At 45.4% G+C, this 17906-nt stretch overlaps 1 long non-coding RNA gene across 1 annotated transcript; it reads right to left on the bottom strand.

Moving 5' to 3' along the window:
- Nucleotides 1-1501: 1501 nt before the first annotated feature.
- LOC129135341 (uncharacterized) lies at nt 1502-13529 on the bottom strand. Its single transcript, XR_010153782.1, has 6 exons — nt 13441-13529; nt 11116-11154; nt 10573-11014; nt 10090-10301; nt 6053-6203; nt 1502-3132 (listed from the first exon to the last, which is right to left on the bottom strand). It is a non-coding gene; the product is annotated as an uncharacterized LOC129135341 (long non-coding RNA).
- Nucleotides 13530-17906: the final 4377 nt, after the last annotated feature.

The raw sequence follows: 17906 nt of genomic DNA, 5'->3' as shown, positions 1-17906 counted from the left end.
ATATATTTTTGGAACTAAATCTTCGAAACCAACTCTGTATTTTACTTTTCTAGCAAATTGCAGTTCAGACCAGGCACATTCCAGGCACCCAGGAGCCACACATGGCCAACAGCCGCCACGTTGAAGTGCAGCTCTGATGTCAGGTGGGTGGAGGCCCTGAACATCCCTTTTCTGCCAGAGGTGAGGAGACAGCCTCTCTCTACTAACATCTATCTTCGGTTCTGAGGGTGGGACAGATAGTGGCCATAGCAAGGGCAGAGGGCAGCACAAATAAAATAACCACAGGTAGACCACTCTTTGCCACCTGTTGTCCACCTTTCATCCAGAGATCAGACAGTGAACAAAAAATTCTGGGGCCACAGGAGAAGAAAACTCTATGTCTTCGGGTCTGTCCACAGTCTTAACCTCTAACTTTAAGATATGAAGAAAATAAATTAAAGGCAAACTTATTTTGCTATTTGGCCTTGGCTCTAATGGTCAGGCTGTGGTTATCTGTTTTTTTCCTGTGGTGTGGGGTACTGTGTGAGTATAAGCACCAATCACACACATACATGTCTACCTGTATTTCTGCATTACTCAACATTGTCTTAGGAGACATCCAACTTCAAATCGGGAAAAAAAGAAAAGAAAAGTCAGTATCTTTAGGGTGTCCACTGTCAGAAGGTAACTAGTAATCAACCTGTCATTAAATCCTGGCATTCCATCTGCACAGGGTGCATGTATTAGTTAGCTATTGCAGCATAACAAACCATCCAAAACTTATTCGCTCGTAATTGAGATGGTCAGCCATTTAGGCTGGGCTCAACTGAGCTCCTTCAGACTTGTATCATCAGCTGCCTTTTCACTATTTTTATTATTATTTGGGAAATTATTGTATTATTATTTATTATTATATTATTATTATTTGGGAAAATAGCTGTGGGATGATTTTAGAAAATCAAAGCTCAATAACACATTATTTATTTTCATCATAAAAAATTTGAAAATTTGTAAAAGAAGAAAACTTTAGAAAAATTAAATTTAACAGTTTAAATGAGCAAATCATGATTTGCAAATCGGGTAACCTATGGATCCAGAGTAGGCTCAGAGAGACTCCAACACAGCCACATGTTGGTAAAATTTTTATGAACCAGAAAAGCAAAATGACATACAGAAAATGGAAGTGAGGTACAGAAACAGCCAGATTTATTACAGCTTAAGATATGTGCTATTTGAACATTAAGTTTACTATGTAAAAAAAACAAAAAACAAAAAACAAATCCTATTAGCCAAAATTAAACATAAGAGGGAAGCTTTAGGCTACAACTAATTTAACAATTTCTCCCTTTTGTCATCTTCTCAAGTTTGAGACCAAAACTTTAGACATTAATATCACTTTGTCACCATCAAAAATGTACTTATTTAGACTCAAATCTCACTGTGAAACAGCAGAACTGTGGGTTTGTAAAGTGGAAATAAAAACCTCAGTTTATTATTTTGAAATTATTTTTATTTGTTTTTTAAAGTGTTAGAGTACAGGGGACCTCCTTGTGTTGAAATCTGCTATTTAGAGAAGAAAAACAAAACCTGGCCAGTTTTAGAATCTACCTGTTGCCTTAAATTTTTAGTTTAATTATGTCACATCCAGCATGAGTGACTCATTTTGGTTTGGTTTGTTTGGACCTAGTGCATAAGCTCAGTCCAGAATTATGGCCTCCAATAGTTTTCTTTAAAAAATTCCCCGTTTGGTTAAGTTCTTACATAGGTCACAGTGTAACCAAAACTCGGGGCTTTAGTGCCACTCTCAGTTTCCATTATTTTTGTTTTTTGTCCTTAGCATGTCATTCATAGGTTGTGCTGTCTTCATAGTCACATATGTCTTTGAGTTTCTGTCATTCCAGTTAAAGAGAGACCATTTGACATTCTACAGATGACTACATTCAAACGTTTATATCTTTTGAGAGAATACAGTGCAGTAGGAAGATTACCATTTTGAGTATCAGGAGGATAATACCAAGAGTTTGAAGCATGCTTTTTAGCCAGGGTCCCCATGAACAACCAATTAAAATTAAATAGATCAAATAGTTAGCTAGATAAATGATCTACTCATTTCATCTAATCAGCCTGTTCATGAATCATCTACAACTGCATCTCTGTAATACCGGCTGTAGTTCTCCATGGGCAACTATTAGCAACTGCACAGATATCTATTTATCCAGTAAGTAATCAAAAGAAATTATATTTAGCATAACTTTGTGAGAAAACTTAAAGTCTATTGTGTAAGCATAGTTTTTATGGTATAATCTGCTATAGAGCCCTATTGAGAGGGATCAATTTGTAACCATTGCCTCATTTACTCTAAACAGTGATACCCATTCAGAAGAGTAATGGCCTCCTGGCAATGCTCTTTAACCTATTCTGAATAAGTTCTTTTTAACTTATGAAATAGGTTAAGAGCAGTGGACCAATATTCTGTTTTTGATATTGTGAGAAAACAAATGTTTCATTAAAACTTCTCACCTACATTGGCCCTTCTTCTTTTACCTTTCAAGGAATAAGTTTCCTCATACATAATGTTGGCTGCAAAATTCTCTACATATAAGTATACCCCCATGACTGCACACAAGAGACCACTTTTTAAAATTTCCGTGGTTTGTAGAACCATAAACAAACTGTGAACTAAGAGTGTCATGATAACGAGATGTCTTGATTTTTGATCTTGTGAAAAAAGCTATCTACATGGAGACGGCCATCTGCTTTTGAGGACAAACTTTCCTGGTTAGCTTTACCTTAAAATCTCCTATGGGTTTACAATTTCAAGAGTTTGAAGGGGCCCTTCTAAGTTGTGAGATTATCAATCCAATGTTCAAGGTCTTGAAGTCTTGCATCAGTGTAGGTGGCAGGCAGATTCAATCTCTGAGTTCTTGATTATAAAGGGTTTTACTCTCCTCAGTCAGTAGACTAGTAAAGGCTTTCCTCACCTGGTGAAAATGTGCTTTGCCATAATGCATTAAAGCCTGGTTGAATTTAGTAATGTTAGACTTTAGTAGCAGAAGACACATGAGGTTCTATTACGCACATAGGCCTTCTAATCACTATTTTATAAGGGCCAACATATTTTTTCCACTCTAAGTGAATCTGATTGTCATCAATCTGCAATTACAAAAGCAATCCAGTCAATTTAGTTAGCTTTGCTCAATACGATTGTATCTATAATACTGTGGCAGGCCAGACCTCACTAACAACTGTTTCAGTACTGACTGAGTGGTTAAGTTAAATATTAAAAGCCAGTGACCAGCCGGGCGCAGTGGCTCACACCTATAATCCCAGCACCTTGGGAGGCCGAGGCAGGCGGATCACAAGGTCAAGAGATCGATACCATCCTGGCCAACATGGTGAAACCCCGTCTCTACTAAAAATACAAAAAAATTAGCTGGGCGTGGTGGCATGTGCCTGTAGTCCCAACTATTTGGGAGGCTGAGGCAGAAGGATGGCTTGAACCCTGGAGGTGGAGTTTGCAGTGAGCCGAGATTGTACAGCTGCACTCCAGCCTGGTGACAGAGTGAGACCCCGTCTCAAAAAAAAAAAAAAAAAAAAAAAAAAAAAGCCAGTGACCTTATACAAAGGCTGGGATGTAACAAAAGCCCATCAAGAGTTTCGCCTAGGCCTTTCTTGGGCCTTATAGGATTAAACAAGTTTTATTGGGGGTCTGAAGCAATTCCCCAGGCCTCCACAAACAGGTTTATTGGAGGTCTGAAGGAATTCACCAAACCACTGTGATTTAGCAGGAGACAAGATAAGGGTAATTACCCCAGCACCTGGACCCATTTAGATTAAGTAAATTTACTGAGGCTGCAGGGGAAGGTCTTCAAGACTCAGACCTTAGTTACAGATTAAATAAAAGAAGTTAATCACTTATCTCTTTAGATGAAAGCACACTTACATGTAGACATATAGCTTAGAAGGTATATAGGCTCTGGAAAACGTTGTAATTTTGAGTTGGTCTGGTGATAATTTCCAGGCCTTCTCCCTGTAACCGGTTGCAGAAATAAAACTCTCTTCCTCCCCAGTTCATCTGCATCTCGTTATTGGGCCATGAGAAACAGCAGCCCAACTCTCAGTTTGGTCCAGGAACAATACCTTATTTAACAGTTTTACAACTTGTCTAGTGAAATAAGTATCTTGATCATTAGAGACCTTTCAGAAATGTCCCATGAAAAAAAAACATATTTTCTAATATTCTTTTAGCTACTATTATAACATCAGCCTTCTTGCATGAGAAAGCTTTTATACTATCAGAAAACATGCATTAAAAATGACAACTGTATAAAATTTCTGTATAAATGCTTAAATAGCCTATTAGGTAACAGAAATGTACATAAAGTATTGATTGTTTCTCAGAATTATATGTTTGACATAAAAAATTGGCCTTAATCTGTTTAGTAATTTAGAATAATCACCACACACACACACACACACACACACACACAACTTAATTCATATTTAATTTAGATTATTTTCTCTTCTGTGATGAGTAATGGAATGCAGAGCTTTTAATAATGGAAGCTTTAAGAAATCAAGAATAAACAAATGGCTTGGTGGCTGTCTAGGTTCTTTATGAGTCCATACTTAACATTAAATTTATGTCCTTTTCTTTTTTTTGAGACAGAATCTCCCTCTGTCACCCAGGCTGGAGTGCAATGGTGAGATCTCGGCTCACTGCAAACTCTGCCTCCTGGGTTCAAGCAATTCTCTGCCTCAGCCTCCCGAGTAGCTGGGATTACAGGCACCTGCCAACACACCTGGCTAATTTTTGTATTTTTAGTAGAGACAGGGTTTCACCATCTTGGCCAGGCTGGTCTTGAACTCCTGACCTTGCGATCCACCCTCCTCGGCCTCCCAAAGTGTTGGGATTACAGGCGTGAGCCAGCATGCCCAGCCGCTTATTTTATCTTATTTTTTGAGACAGAGTCTCACTCTGTCACCCAGGGTGGAATGCAGTGGCATGATCTTGGCTCACTGCAACCTCCACCTCTCGGGTTCAAGCAATTCTCCTGCCTCAGCCTCTGAAGTAGCTGGGATTACAGGCACCCGCCACCATGGTCAGCTGATTTTTGTATTTTTAGTAGAGACAGGGTTTTGCCATGTTGGTCAGGCTTGTCTCAAATTCCTGACCTCAGGTGATCCACTCCCCTCGGCCTCCCAAAGTGCTGGGATTACAGGCATGGCCGCCACACCCCACCTAGTGTATCTGTTTAGACAGAATAAAACAAGGTATCTGTTCATAAGTAACAAATATAGGTTAATAGAAAACTCAAACACAAATATAACTAATGCTATATCTTTCAGAATAGCCCATTCTAATTATTTCATTTCTCATTTGCTAAAATTCAAATAAACTTTTTTCATAATTTTACAGTGTATCTTAATGTCAGAGGCATTTAAACCAGAGTGACTCTATTTTGAATAGTGGCTGGGTAAATTGAGGTTGAGACCTACAGGGCTGCATTCCCCGGCAGTTAGGCATTCTTGGTCACAGGCTGAGATAGAAGGTCAGCACAAGATACAATGCACTTAGCAATTTGTCACAATCTTCTCTGTTAGCAGGGTACAGGCAGAAAAGAAGGGTCACATATTTAGGCCATGTGTCATAGGCGGTCATAGCAGAGATATGTCATTTGTGGGAATGGTCAAGAAAGGAGCTCCCCAACTGCTAGGTGTTGAGCCCAGCTATACATCACAATACCCAAAATATGTGAGGCCCAGAAAAAAAGGAGAGCCACATCACCTAGGTGCTGGGTCCAGTAATATGTCACAATCACCCTTTTTGGCAGGTTCCAGTCAAAAGACAAGTCACAAAGTGATGAACAAAAAGATATGTCATAATACCCTTCTGAACAGAGCCTATGCAGGAAACTCATATTACTTATGTGCTGGGTCCAGTGATAGGGTCACAATCCCCCACCTTTTACAGGATTCAGGAAGAAAAGGAGAGTAACATCACTTAAGTGATAAACAAAACATATGTCATACATCCCCTATTAGCAAGGCCTATGCAGGAGAGTCACATTACCTAGGTGTTGGACCAGCCGTATTTCAACAGACACAATGTAAGCAGGGCCCAAGGAGGAGAGGAGAGTCACATCACCAAGGTGCTGGGTCCAGTGATATGTCACAATCACCCTTCTTGGCAGGTTCCAGTGAAAAGACAAGAGTCATAACACCTAAGTGAGGAACAAATGATACGTCATAATACCCTTCTGAACAGAACCCATGAGTTAGAGTCATATTACCTGGGTCTTAGACCCAGTCATATATCACAATACACAATGTATGCAAAGCCCAGGGGAAAAAAAAAAGTCACATCTCAGGCAGAGCCCAAGCAGAAGAGAGTCACATCACCTAGGTTCTAGGTCAAGAAATGTCACAGTATCCTCTGAGAAAAGAGCCCTGGCAGAAAAGTCACATCATCTAGATGAGAGCCCCAGAGATATGTCACAATGTCCCCTGTGAGTAGTGTTGGGAACAGGCCCCCAAATCTGGCCATAAACAGGCCCCAAAACTGGCCATAAACAAAATCTCTGTGGCACTGTGACTTGTTAATGATGGCTATGACACCCATGCTGAAAGGTTGTTGGTTTACTGGAATGAGGGCAAGGAACATCTGGCCCACCCAGGGCAGAAAACTGCTTAACGCGTTCTTAAACCACAAACAATAACTTGAGAGATCTGTGCCTTAAGGACATGTTCCTGCTGCAGATAACTAGCCAGAGCCCATCCCTTTATTTCCACCCATCCCTTTGTTTCCCACAAGAAATACTTTTAATCTGTAATCTATAGAAACAATGCTTATCACTGGCTTGCTGTCAATAAATATGTGGGTAAATCTCTGTTTGAGGCTCTCAGCTCTGAAGGCTGTGAGACCCCTGACTTCCCACTCCACATGCTATATTTCTATGTGTGTGTGTCTTTAATTCCTCTAGCTCCGCTGGGTTAGGGTCTCCATGACCCAGCTGGTCTTGGGAGAGTAGGGCTCAGGAGGAAGAGAAAGATCACCTAACTTAAGAGCTGGGCCCAACTACATATCACAACCAACCAGTGGGCAGGGCCAAAGCATGAGAAAAGAGTCACATCACACAGGTGCTGGGCCAAGTGATATGTCACAATTCCCACTGTGGACAAGTCCCAGGGAGAAGAAGAACGGGACCAAGAGATACGTCACAATAACCCCTGTAGACAGGGACTAGGCAGAACAATTACATAGCCTGTGGGCTGATCCCAGGGATAAGTCACTCTCTTTTATGGGAACATGGCCATGGAAGGAAAGAAGCGTCACATTATCTAGGTGCTGGGCCCTGTGATATGTCACAATCTCTCCTATAGGAAAAATCCAAGTAAGAGAGTCACATCACATAGACGATGGATTCACAAATATGTCACTATTCTTGTTGGGCAAAAGGTGTTGACTCTTGAGCAAGGTTCAGGCAGAAGGATCACATCACCTTGGTTCTGAGCCCAACAATATGTCACAATGCTTGATGAAAAGAAACGCCAAGGCAAAAATGTAACATCACCTTGGTGTTCAGCCCAGCAGTATGTCACAATGTACACTGTAAGCAGAATATAGGTAGAAGAGTCACATCAGCTAAGGCACTGGGCCCATTGATAAGTAACAATCCTTTCTTTGAACAGGGACCTGGGAGAAAGAGTCACGTTACCTGGATGATGAATACACAGATAGATCATAAAGCTTCCTGTAGGCAGGACCCAGCAAGGAGAGTTACATAACCTGGATGTTGCAAATGGCAATATGTCACAATGACCCATGAAGGCAGGGCACAGGTAGGAGAGTCACATAACCAGGGTGAGGGGCCCAGTGATATGTCACAATGTCCCATGTGGGCAGTGCCGAGGCAAAAGTACAGAGTCGCACCACCTAGTGTTAGGTCCAGCAATGTATCACAATCTGATCTGTGGACTAGGCACCACGCAGAAAAGTCAAATCACTCAGGTGCTGGGCAGAGGTGTATGTTACAGTCACAGTTGAAGGAAAAGGTAGGGATAAAATTAACAATCCTGCTGGGTGTGGTGGCTCACACCTGTAATCCCAGCACTTTGGGAGACAGGCAGGTGGATCACATGAGGTCAGGAGTTCAAGACCAGCCTGGCCAACATGGTGAAACCCCATCTCTACTAAAAATACAAAAAATTAGCCAGGCATTGTGGTGGGCACCTGTAATCCCAGCTACTCAGGAGGCCTGAGGTAGGAGAATCGCTTGAACCCAGGAGGCAGAGGTTGCAGTGAACCGAGATCGCACCATTACACTCCAGCCTGGGCAACAAGATTGAAACTCCGTCTCAAAAAAAAAAAAAAAAAAAAATTAACAATTCCACACATGTCCCATTTCTAGGTATTAGAGTCAACACCTTTTGTATGTTGAGTCTGAGTACACAAGTCACAATCTCAATGGTGGACTGGATACCTGCATGACAGCCTCAATCTTTGCAGTGGACTGTGTCCCCTTAGTGGACTCACAGCCTCACAGATACGCTGAATCTTGGTCTGAGAGTCACCAGCCCACATGTGGACTGAATCCATGTGTGAAAGTCAATTTTTCAACTTTTGGCTATCTCTAGGTGTGAGATTCAGAACTTCAACAGTGAACTGTGTTCATATGAAAAGATGACAATCTTTACTGTTGGCTGAGTGTGTGTATGAGTATCAGAATGTCACCTGTGTGCTGGGCCCTGTTACAAAACTCTCTGTTACCATCTTAGGGTTTTATACAATATGCATGATAGTCACAATTTGCTCTGAGAATTCTGTTCTAGTATGAACTGATAATCGTAGCTATGGACCTAAGCCCATGTGTTAGAGTCAACATCTCTCCAATTGGCTAGGACCAGAGAGAAGAGTCCTCATCTGCCTATAAGCTTTGTTTTGAAATGAGTCACCATCTTGACTGTGGTCACATGATCACATATGACAGTCACAATTTTTACTGTGGACTGCATCCACGTGTGAAATTCAGGATCTTTCCAGTGAGCTCTGTCCATGTGTGAGGGTGTTGGTACGTTTGCCAACATTTGGTAGGTTGTTCATATGAGAAACACAGTCTCACCTGTGTGCTTGACCCTGTGATGACACTCTGTACCATCCAAAGACTTTATACAAACTGTGAAAGAATGGCTATGCTTTATAATGTTCTTACCTAGAGAAGACCCAATAATTTACCTGTTTCTCTAAGTTTAGCTACAAGTGCCAGTATCTCTCCTACTGACTGATTTGTGGTATGAGTGTCATTATCACAACTGTGAGCTGGGCTAAAGTATATGTCACAATCCAACCTGTGAGTAGAAAGCAAATGAGAGAATAACATCGCCTGGGTGCTGGGTCAGGAATATATCACAATTTTTCCAGGGAAGAAACCAGGCATATCGCCTGGTTGCCTGGCCAGGGTTCTGTTGCCCTAAAATTCCCTCCTGAAAGCAAGGCACAGTCATCAAAGTCACATCACTTGGGTAGTGGGCCCAGCTATGTCTCTCTGCAGGCAAGGCCTGGGCACAAAAGATATACCACCTGGTTGCTGAACCCAGAGATGTGTCACAATTTTCTGTATGGGCATGGTGCAGATGGAAGAGAGTCACACCTCCGAAGTAATGGATGCACAGATATGTAACAAAGGCCTCCTGTGGGCCCCTAAGTTCTTGGTCCAGTAATATTTCACAATACCCCCTAGGCATAAATGTCGTATTACCTAGGTGAGAGGCCTAGATATGTCACAATGCCCCCTGTGGGTAGGGCTTATAAACAGGAAAGTCACATTACGTAGCTGTGGGGATCAGCTTTATGTTCCAATCACCCCAGAGGGAAGGGACCAGGCATGAGAGAAGAGCCACATCACATAGAAGCTACGTCAAGTGATATATCACAATTCTCACCGAGGACAAACCCTGGAAGAGGACAGTCATATCATCTAGGTGATGGGCCCAAATATATAGCACAGTGACTCCTGTGTGCAGGGAACAGGCAGAATAATTACATCACTGGTGTGCTTGGCCCAGGCAGAAGAGGAGTGTCACATCACATAGGTAAAATAGGGCATTTACCTGGGCTTTGTCCATAGGAGAGATTGCAGTGGGTCAAGAAATATGTCACAATGCTCCCTGTGATCAGGGTTCAGGCAGAGGACTCACATCATCTTGGTGCTGGGCCCAGCAGTGTGTCTCAATGCCTTCTAAGGACATAGCCAAAGCAGAGAAGTAACATCACCTTAGTGTTAGGCCCAGCAGTATGCCACAATCTCCTTTGTGGGCAGAACCTAGGAAAAAGAAAACGGTCACATCAGCTAGGAGCTGGGACCAGCAATATGTCACAATTACCCCGTTGAGTAGAGAACAGGCAGCAAAAGAAAGTCACACTCCCTAGGCCAGCGACCATGGCTCACGCCTGTAATCTGAGCACTTTGGGAGGCCAAGGTGGGCAGATCACCTGAGGTCAGGAGTTCGAGACTAGCCTGGCCAACATGGCGAAACCCCTTCTCTATTAAAAGGCAAAAATTAGCTGGGCGTGATTATATGTCATAATCTTACCTGTGGATAGAGAGTGAGCAGGAGAGATACGTCATCTGCATCATCTGGGTGCTGGGCCAGGGATATGTCACAATCTTCCCTGAGAACAGGCACCAGGCAGAAGACTTATCACCTGGGTGCTTGGTCAGAGATATGTTACAATTTCCTCCTGAAAGCAGGGGACAGGCAGTAGAGTCCCATCACCTGGGTGCTGGGCTCAGTGATACGTCACAATGCTCCCTGTGAGCAAAGCTCAGGCAGGAGAAACACATTGCCTGATTTCTGGGCCAGAAGATACATCACGATCTCCCCTATGAGCAAAGCCTTGGTATAAAAGGAGAGTCACATCAAATAGCTGATGCTCCCAAAGATATGTCACAATGCTCTCTGTTGTCAATGTCCACACAGGATCTCTCGTCACCTTGTTGCTGAGCCGAGCAATACGTCACAGTGCCTTTAAGGTCTGGGCCAAGGCAAAACAGTAATGTCACATTGGTGTTGAGCCCCACAATATGTCCCAATCTCCCTTGAAAGCAGGACTTATGATGAATAGAAGAGTCACACCTGCTTGGTACTGGGCCAAGTGATATGTCACAATTCCCCCTGTGAGCAGAACAACGCAAAAGAAGAGAGTCACATCACCTGGGTAATAGGTGAAAAAAATACCACAATGTTCCTTGTTGGCAGTAGAGTTACATTACCAGGGTGTTGGACCCAGCAATATGTCACAATGTGGTGAGGGCACAGGCATGAGAGTCATATAACCTGGATGTAGGCCCAGAGATATGTCACAATGCCCCAGTAGGCAGTGCCAAGGCAGGAGAGGAGACTCACATCAACTAAGTGCAAGGTTCAGTGAGATGTCACAATGTCCTCTACAAGCAGCACCAAGACAGAAGAAGAGTCACATCCCCTCAGTTCTGGGTTCAGCAGAACTATCCCACCTGTGGGCTGGTCCCAGACAAGACAGTCAGATCACTCAGGTGCCTGGCATAGAAAAATGTCACAATTGGGCCGGGCACGGTGGCTCACGCCTGTAATCCCAGCACTTTGGGAGGCCGAGGCGGGCGGATCACGAGGTCAGGAGATCGAGACCATCCTGGCTAACACGGTGAGACCCCGTCTCTACTAACAATACAAAAAATTAGCCGGGCGTGGTAGCGGGCGCCTGTAGTCCCAGCTACTCGGGAGGCTGAGGCAGGAGAATGGCGTGAACCCGGGAGGCGGAGCTTGCAGTGAGCCGAGATCGCGCCACTGCACTCCAGCCTGGGCGACAGAGCGAGACTCCGTCTCAAAAAAAAAAAAAAAAAAAAAAAAAAAAAAGAAAAATGTCACAATTGGGCCGGGCACGGTGGCTCACGCCTGTAATCCCAGCACTTTGGGAGGCCCAGGCGGGTGGATCACCTGAGGTCAGGAGTTTGAGACCAGCCTGACCAACATGGAGAAGCCCCGTCTCTACTAAAAATACAAAATTAGCCCTGCATGGCGGCACATGCCTGTAATCCCAGCTACTCGGAGGCTGAGGCAGGAGAATCGCTTGAAACCAGAAGGCGGAGGTTGCAGTGAGCCAAGATTGTGCCATTGCACTCCAGCCTGGGTGATAAGAGTGAAACTCCATCTCAAAAAAGAAAAAAAAAAAAAGAAAAATGTCACAGTTAAAAGTGCAGGAAGGTCCAGGGATGACATTAACAATCCCACACATGTCCCGGTGTTAACCTCCTACATGTTGTGTCTAAGAACAGGAGTTACAATCTCAACGGTGGATTGAACTTGTGCACAACAGCCTCAACTCCTTCTGCATGCCACGTATAAATAGTAAAGTCACAGCCACATAGGTGTGCTGAATCTTGCTCTGAATGTCACCAACCCACCTGTGGACTGAATCCACATGAGAGTCAAGTTTCCAGCCTTTGACTGCCTATAGGTGTGAGATTCAGAACCCCAAAAGTGGGCTGTGTTCATGTGGGGAAATGATGATGTATACCGTTGGGTGGGTGTACATACAACTGTCAACATCTCCCCTGTGTGCTGGGCCTTGTTAATACACTCTCTATACTATCCAAGGGGCTTTATGTAGTATGAATGCGGGTCACAATTCACTCTGACCCCTTCATGTTTATATGCCCCCATGACCATACCTGTGGCCCTAAGCCCAGGTGTGAGAGTCAACATTTCTCCAATTGGCTGGATCCAAATAGTAGAGACCTCATCTGCCAATGATTTTGAGTTTAGAAATGTGTCACCATCCCAACTGTGGCTGGATGCTCACATATGACAGTCACAATTCCAACTGTGGACTGTTTGCATGTGAGATTCAAGACCTCAGCAGCGGGCTCTTTCCATGTGTGAGGGTGATAATACTAATGGTTGGTGAGGTTTGCTGTGCCCTGTGATGACACACTCTAACACTTGAGGGCATTATACTATGTGTGGGGGTGTGGCAATCTTTTATAACCTTCATACAAAGAGAGACCCAGGATGTCGCTCATTTTTCTGAGCTATGAAAGGTATTTCTTCTTTTTTTTTTTTTTTTTTAGATAGAGTTTCGCTCTTGTTGCCCAGGCTGGAGTGCAATGGAGCGATTCTCCTGCCTCAGCCTCCCAAGTAGCTGGGATTACAGGCATGCACCACCACGCCCGGCTAATTTTTTTTGTATTTTTAGTAGAGACGGGGTTTCTCCATGTTGGTCAGGCTGGTCTTGAACTCCTGACCTCAGGTGATCCACCCACCGTGCCTGGCCAGTATTTCTTCTAATAGCTGACTTGAGGCATGAGAGTCATCATGACATTTGTAAGCTGACATGAGAGTCATCATCACACTTGTAAGCTGACCACAGCCTATGTCGCAATTCTACTTATAAGAAGGGAGCTAGCAGGGGAGTCACATCACCTGGATTTCAGCCATGGATATCTCATAATCTTCTCTGAGGGAAGAAGCCAAGCAGGAGTGTCACATCACCTGAGTGCTCAGCCAGGGATATGTTACAATTCTGTCCTGAAAGCACAGCACAGGCAACAGAGTCACATCACCTGGGTGCTGAGCTCAGCACTATGTTACAATGCTCCCTGTGGGCAAGACAGAGGCAGAAGAGCCACATCACCTGGTGTCTGGTTCCAAGGATATGTCACAATCATTCCTGTGCAGGGCAGGGTGCAGGCAAAAAATAAATGTCACATCTTCTAGATCATGGGTGCAGATATATGTCACAAGGTCCCTGTGGGCAGAGACAAGGTAGGAGCATGCAATCCCATAGGTGGTAGGCCTAGTGATATTTTACAATACCCAAAACATGAGAGGCCCAGGCCAAACAAGAGAGTCACATCACCTAGGTGCTGGGTTCAGTGATTTGCCATAATCTCCCACTTTTTGGCAGGGCCAGGCATAAGAGGAGAATTATATTACCTAGATGATGAATGAAAATATATGTTGTAATACCTCTGTGGGCAAGTCCCATGCAGGAGAGTCACATCACCAAGGTGTCAGGACCAGCCACATGTCACAATATGTGCAAGAGGAACCAGGCAGGAGAGGAGAGTCACATCACCTAGGTTCTGGTCCCAGCAATATATTACAATCCCTTCTTGGGAAAAGCCCAGGAAGTAGAGGAAAGTCACGTCACCTGGGCACTAGGCCCAGTGATGTCTCAATGCCCTCCGTGAAAAGCAATAAGGCAAGAGAATAGACTCACATCACCTAAGTGCTGGGTCCAGCAATGCGGCACAATCCCATCTGTACGCTGGGCCCAAGCAGAAGAGTCAAATCACTCAGGTGCTGGGCAGAGGTGTATGTAACAATCACACCTGCATGAAGGTCAAAGCATAAGATTAACAATTCCACACATTTTCTTGTTCTAGGTATGAGATCTAACACTTCCTGTATGTTGAGTCTAAGTAAATGAGTCACAGTCTCAATGATGGTCTGGATCCATGTATAAGAACCTCAATCCCTCCTGCAAACTGTGTCCCCTTAGTGGAGTCACAGACTCACAGGTGTGCCAAATCTTGGTCTGAAAGATGCCAACCCCCGCATGGAGCGAATTCACATATGAGATTCCATTTTCCAACATTTGACTGCCTCTGGGTGTGATATTCAGAACCTGAATTGTGAGCTATGTTTATATGGAAGGATGAAATATTTACTGTCGGCAGGTCATACATATGAGTGTCACAACCTCACCTGTGTGCTGAGTTCTGTTAGGACATCCGCTGTACCTTTTGACAACTTTACACAGTATGTGAGAGATTCTCCATGACTTTCACACGAAGAGGAGACCCAAGATATTACCCATTTTCCTAACTCTGGCTATGAGAGACAGTGTATCTGCTATTGGTTGTTTCAAGGTATGAAAGCAATCATTGCACCTGTAAGCTGGGCCAAGATATGCATCACAATCCCACCAGTGAATAGGGACCGACCAGTAGACTCACATCACCTGGGTTTCGGGGCAGTGATATGTCACAATCTTCTCTGAGGGCAGGGACCAGGCAGCAGTGTCACATCACCTTGGTGCTCCATTAGGAATATGCTACAATCCCCTCCTGAAAGCAGAATACAGTCAGAAGAGTCACATCACCTGAGTGCTGAGACCAGGGATATGTTACAATGTTCTCTGTGGGCGAGGACCAGGCAAAAAAAACAAATCCCCTGATTGCTGAGACCAGTGATTCGTCACAATCCTCCTAGTGGTCAGGGTGCAGACAGAAGAGGGGAATTAAATCTCCCAGATAATCCCATCCAATGGGTGTTGAACTCAATGATATGTCACTATACCCAAAATATGCCAGGGACATGGAAAATAAAATGGTCACATCATCTAGGTGATGAAAAAGAGGTATGTCGGCCAGGCACAGTGGCTCATGCCCATAATCCCAGCACTTTTGGAGGCCACGGTGGGCGAATCACCTGAGGTTGGGAGTTTGAGACCAGCCTGACCAGCATGGAGAAACCCCATCTCTACTAAAAAAAAATAAAAAATTAGCTGGGCGTGGTGGCACATGCCTGTAATCCCAGCTACTCGGGAGGCTGAGGCAGGAGAATCACTTGAACCCGGGAGGTGGAGTTTGCCGTGAGCCAAGATCACACCATTGCACTCCAGCCTGGGCAACAAGAGCAAATTCTGTCTCAAAAAAAAGAAAAAGAAAAAGAAAAAGAGATGTCATAATACTTCTGTAGGCAGTTCTCATGACATAAAGTTGCATCACCTGGGTGCTGAATCCAGGTATATGTCACAATACACAATGTATGCAGGGCTTAGGCAGAAGAGAAGAATCACAACAGCTAGGTGGTGGGCCCAGAAATACATCACAATCCCTGTTTGGGCAAAGCCCAATCCATAAAGGAGAGTCACATCACCTACATACTGGGTTCAGCAATATGTCACCCTACCCCTTGTGGGGAGGGCCCATGCAAGAGTCACATCACATAAATGATGGGCCCAAAAATATGTCAAAGTTTTCACTGTGGGTAGGGCTCAGGAAAAAAAAGAAGAATCGCATGACCTAGGGGCTGGGCCCGGCTATATGTAACAAACACCCCAGTTGGCAGGGCCCATGCATGAGAAAAGAGTCACATCACCTAGGTGCTGGGCTCAGTGATATGTAACAATACTTTTTTGGCAGGGCCCAGGCAAAAGAGGAGTGTCACATCACCTAGGTGATTAATAGAAAGATGGCTCATAATACCCCTATGGGCAGGCCCCATGCAGGAGAGTTGCGTTATCTAGGTGTTGGACCCAGTGATATGTCTCAATACACACTGTATGGAGGTCCCAGGCTGGAGAGGAGAGTCACCTCATCTAGGTTCTTGACAGAGTGATATGTCACAATCCCTTTTTGGGTAGAGACCAAACAGTAGAGAAGAGTCACATCACCTAGATGCTGGGCTCAGCAATGTCACAATATCCTGAGAAGAGGGCCCAAACAAAAGAGTCGCATCACCTCATTGAAGGTCTCAGAGATATGACACAATGCCCCCTGTGGGTAGGGCTCAGGAAGATGTGTGGAGTCACATAACCTTGGGGCTGGGCCCAGCTACATGTCAAAATCACTCCAGTGGGCAGGGCCCAGGCATAAAAAGAGAATCACATCATGTAGGTTCTGAGCCAAGCAACATGTGACACTCCCCACTGTGGACAGGTTCCAGGAAGAAAAGAGTCACATAACCTCAGTGATAGGCCCAGATATATGTCACAATGACTTCTGTGAGCAGGCAGAAGAATCCCATCACTTGTGTGCTGAACTCAGTAATAAGTCATTCACTCTTCAGTGGGCAAGGAAGAGGCAGGAGAGGAGAGTCACATCACCTATGTGTTGGGCCCAAATTTATGTCACAATCTCTTTTTGGGCAACATCCAGGTAAGAGAGGAGAGTCACATAAAATAATTAAAGGTCCCAGAGATATGTCACAATGCACCTTGTAGGCAGGGTCCAGGCAGGAGACTCACATCACATTGGTTCTGGGCCCAGCAATCAATCACCATGCCTTCTAGGGGCAGTGTCAAGGCATAAGAGTATGTCAGCATAGACTGCTGCCATCTCGGCTCACTGCAACCTCCCTGCCTGATTCTCCTGCCTCAGCCTGACGAATGCCTGCGATTGCAGGTGCGCACCACCATGCCTGACTAGTTTTTGTGTTTTTTTGGTGGAGACGGGGTTTCGCGGTGTTGGCCGGGCTGGTCTCCAGCTCCTAACCGCGAGTGATCCGCCACCCTTGGCCTCCTGAGGTGCCGGGATTGCAGACAGAGTCTCATTCACTCAGTGCTCAATGGTGCCCAGGCTGGAGTGCAGTGGCGTGATCTCGGCTCGCTGCAACCTCCACCTCCCAGCCGCCTGCCTTGGCCTCCCAAAGTGCCGAGATTGCAGCCTCTGCCCGGCCGCCACCCCGTCTGGGAAGTGAGGAGCGTCTCTGCCTGGCCGCCCATCGTCTGGGATGTGAGGAGCCCCTCTGCCTGGCTGCCCAGTCTGGAAAGTGAGGAGCGTCTCTGCCCGGCCGCCATCCCGTCTAGGATGTGAGGAGCGCCTCTGCCCGGCCGCGACCCCGTCTGGGAGGTGAGGAGCGTCTCTGCCCGGCCGCGCCCATCTGAGAAGTGAGGAGACCCTCTGCCTGGCAACCGCCCCGTCTGAGAAGTGAGGAGCCCCTCCGCCCGGCAGCCACCCCGTCTGGGAGATGAGGAGCGTCTCCGCCCGGCAGCCACCCCGTCCGGGAGGGAGGTGGGGGTCAGCCCCCGCCAGGCCAGCCGCCCCGTCTGGGAGGGAGGTGGGGGGGTCAGCCCCCCGCCCGGCCAGCCGCCCCATCCGGGAGGTGAGGGGCGCCTCTGCCCGGCCGCCCCTACTGGGAAGTGAGGAGCCCCTCTGCCC

The sequence above is a fragment of the Pan troglodytes genome, chromosome 20 (genome assembly GCF_028858775.2).
Source record: "Pan troglodytes isolate AG18354 chromosome 20, NHGRI_mPanTro3-v2.0_pri, whole genome shotgun sequence".
Lineage (NCBI taxonomy): Eukaryota > Metazoa > Chordata > Mammalia > Primates > Hominidae > Pan > Pan troglodytes.
The sequence above is the reverse complement of the archived record's forward strand: the minus strand, read 5'-3'. Positions and strand labels throughout refer to the sequence as shown.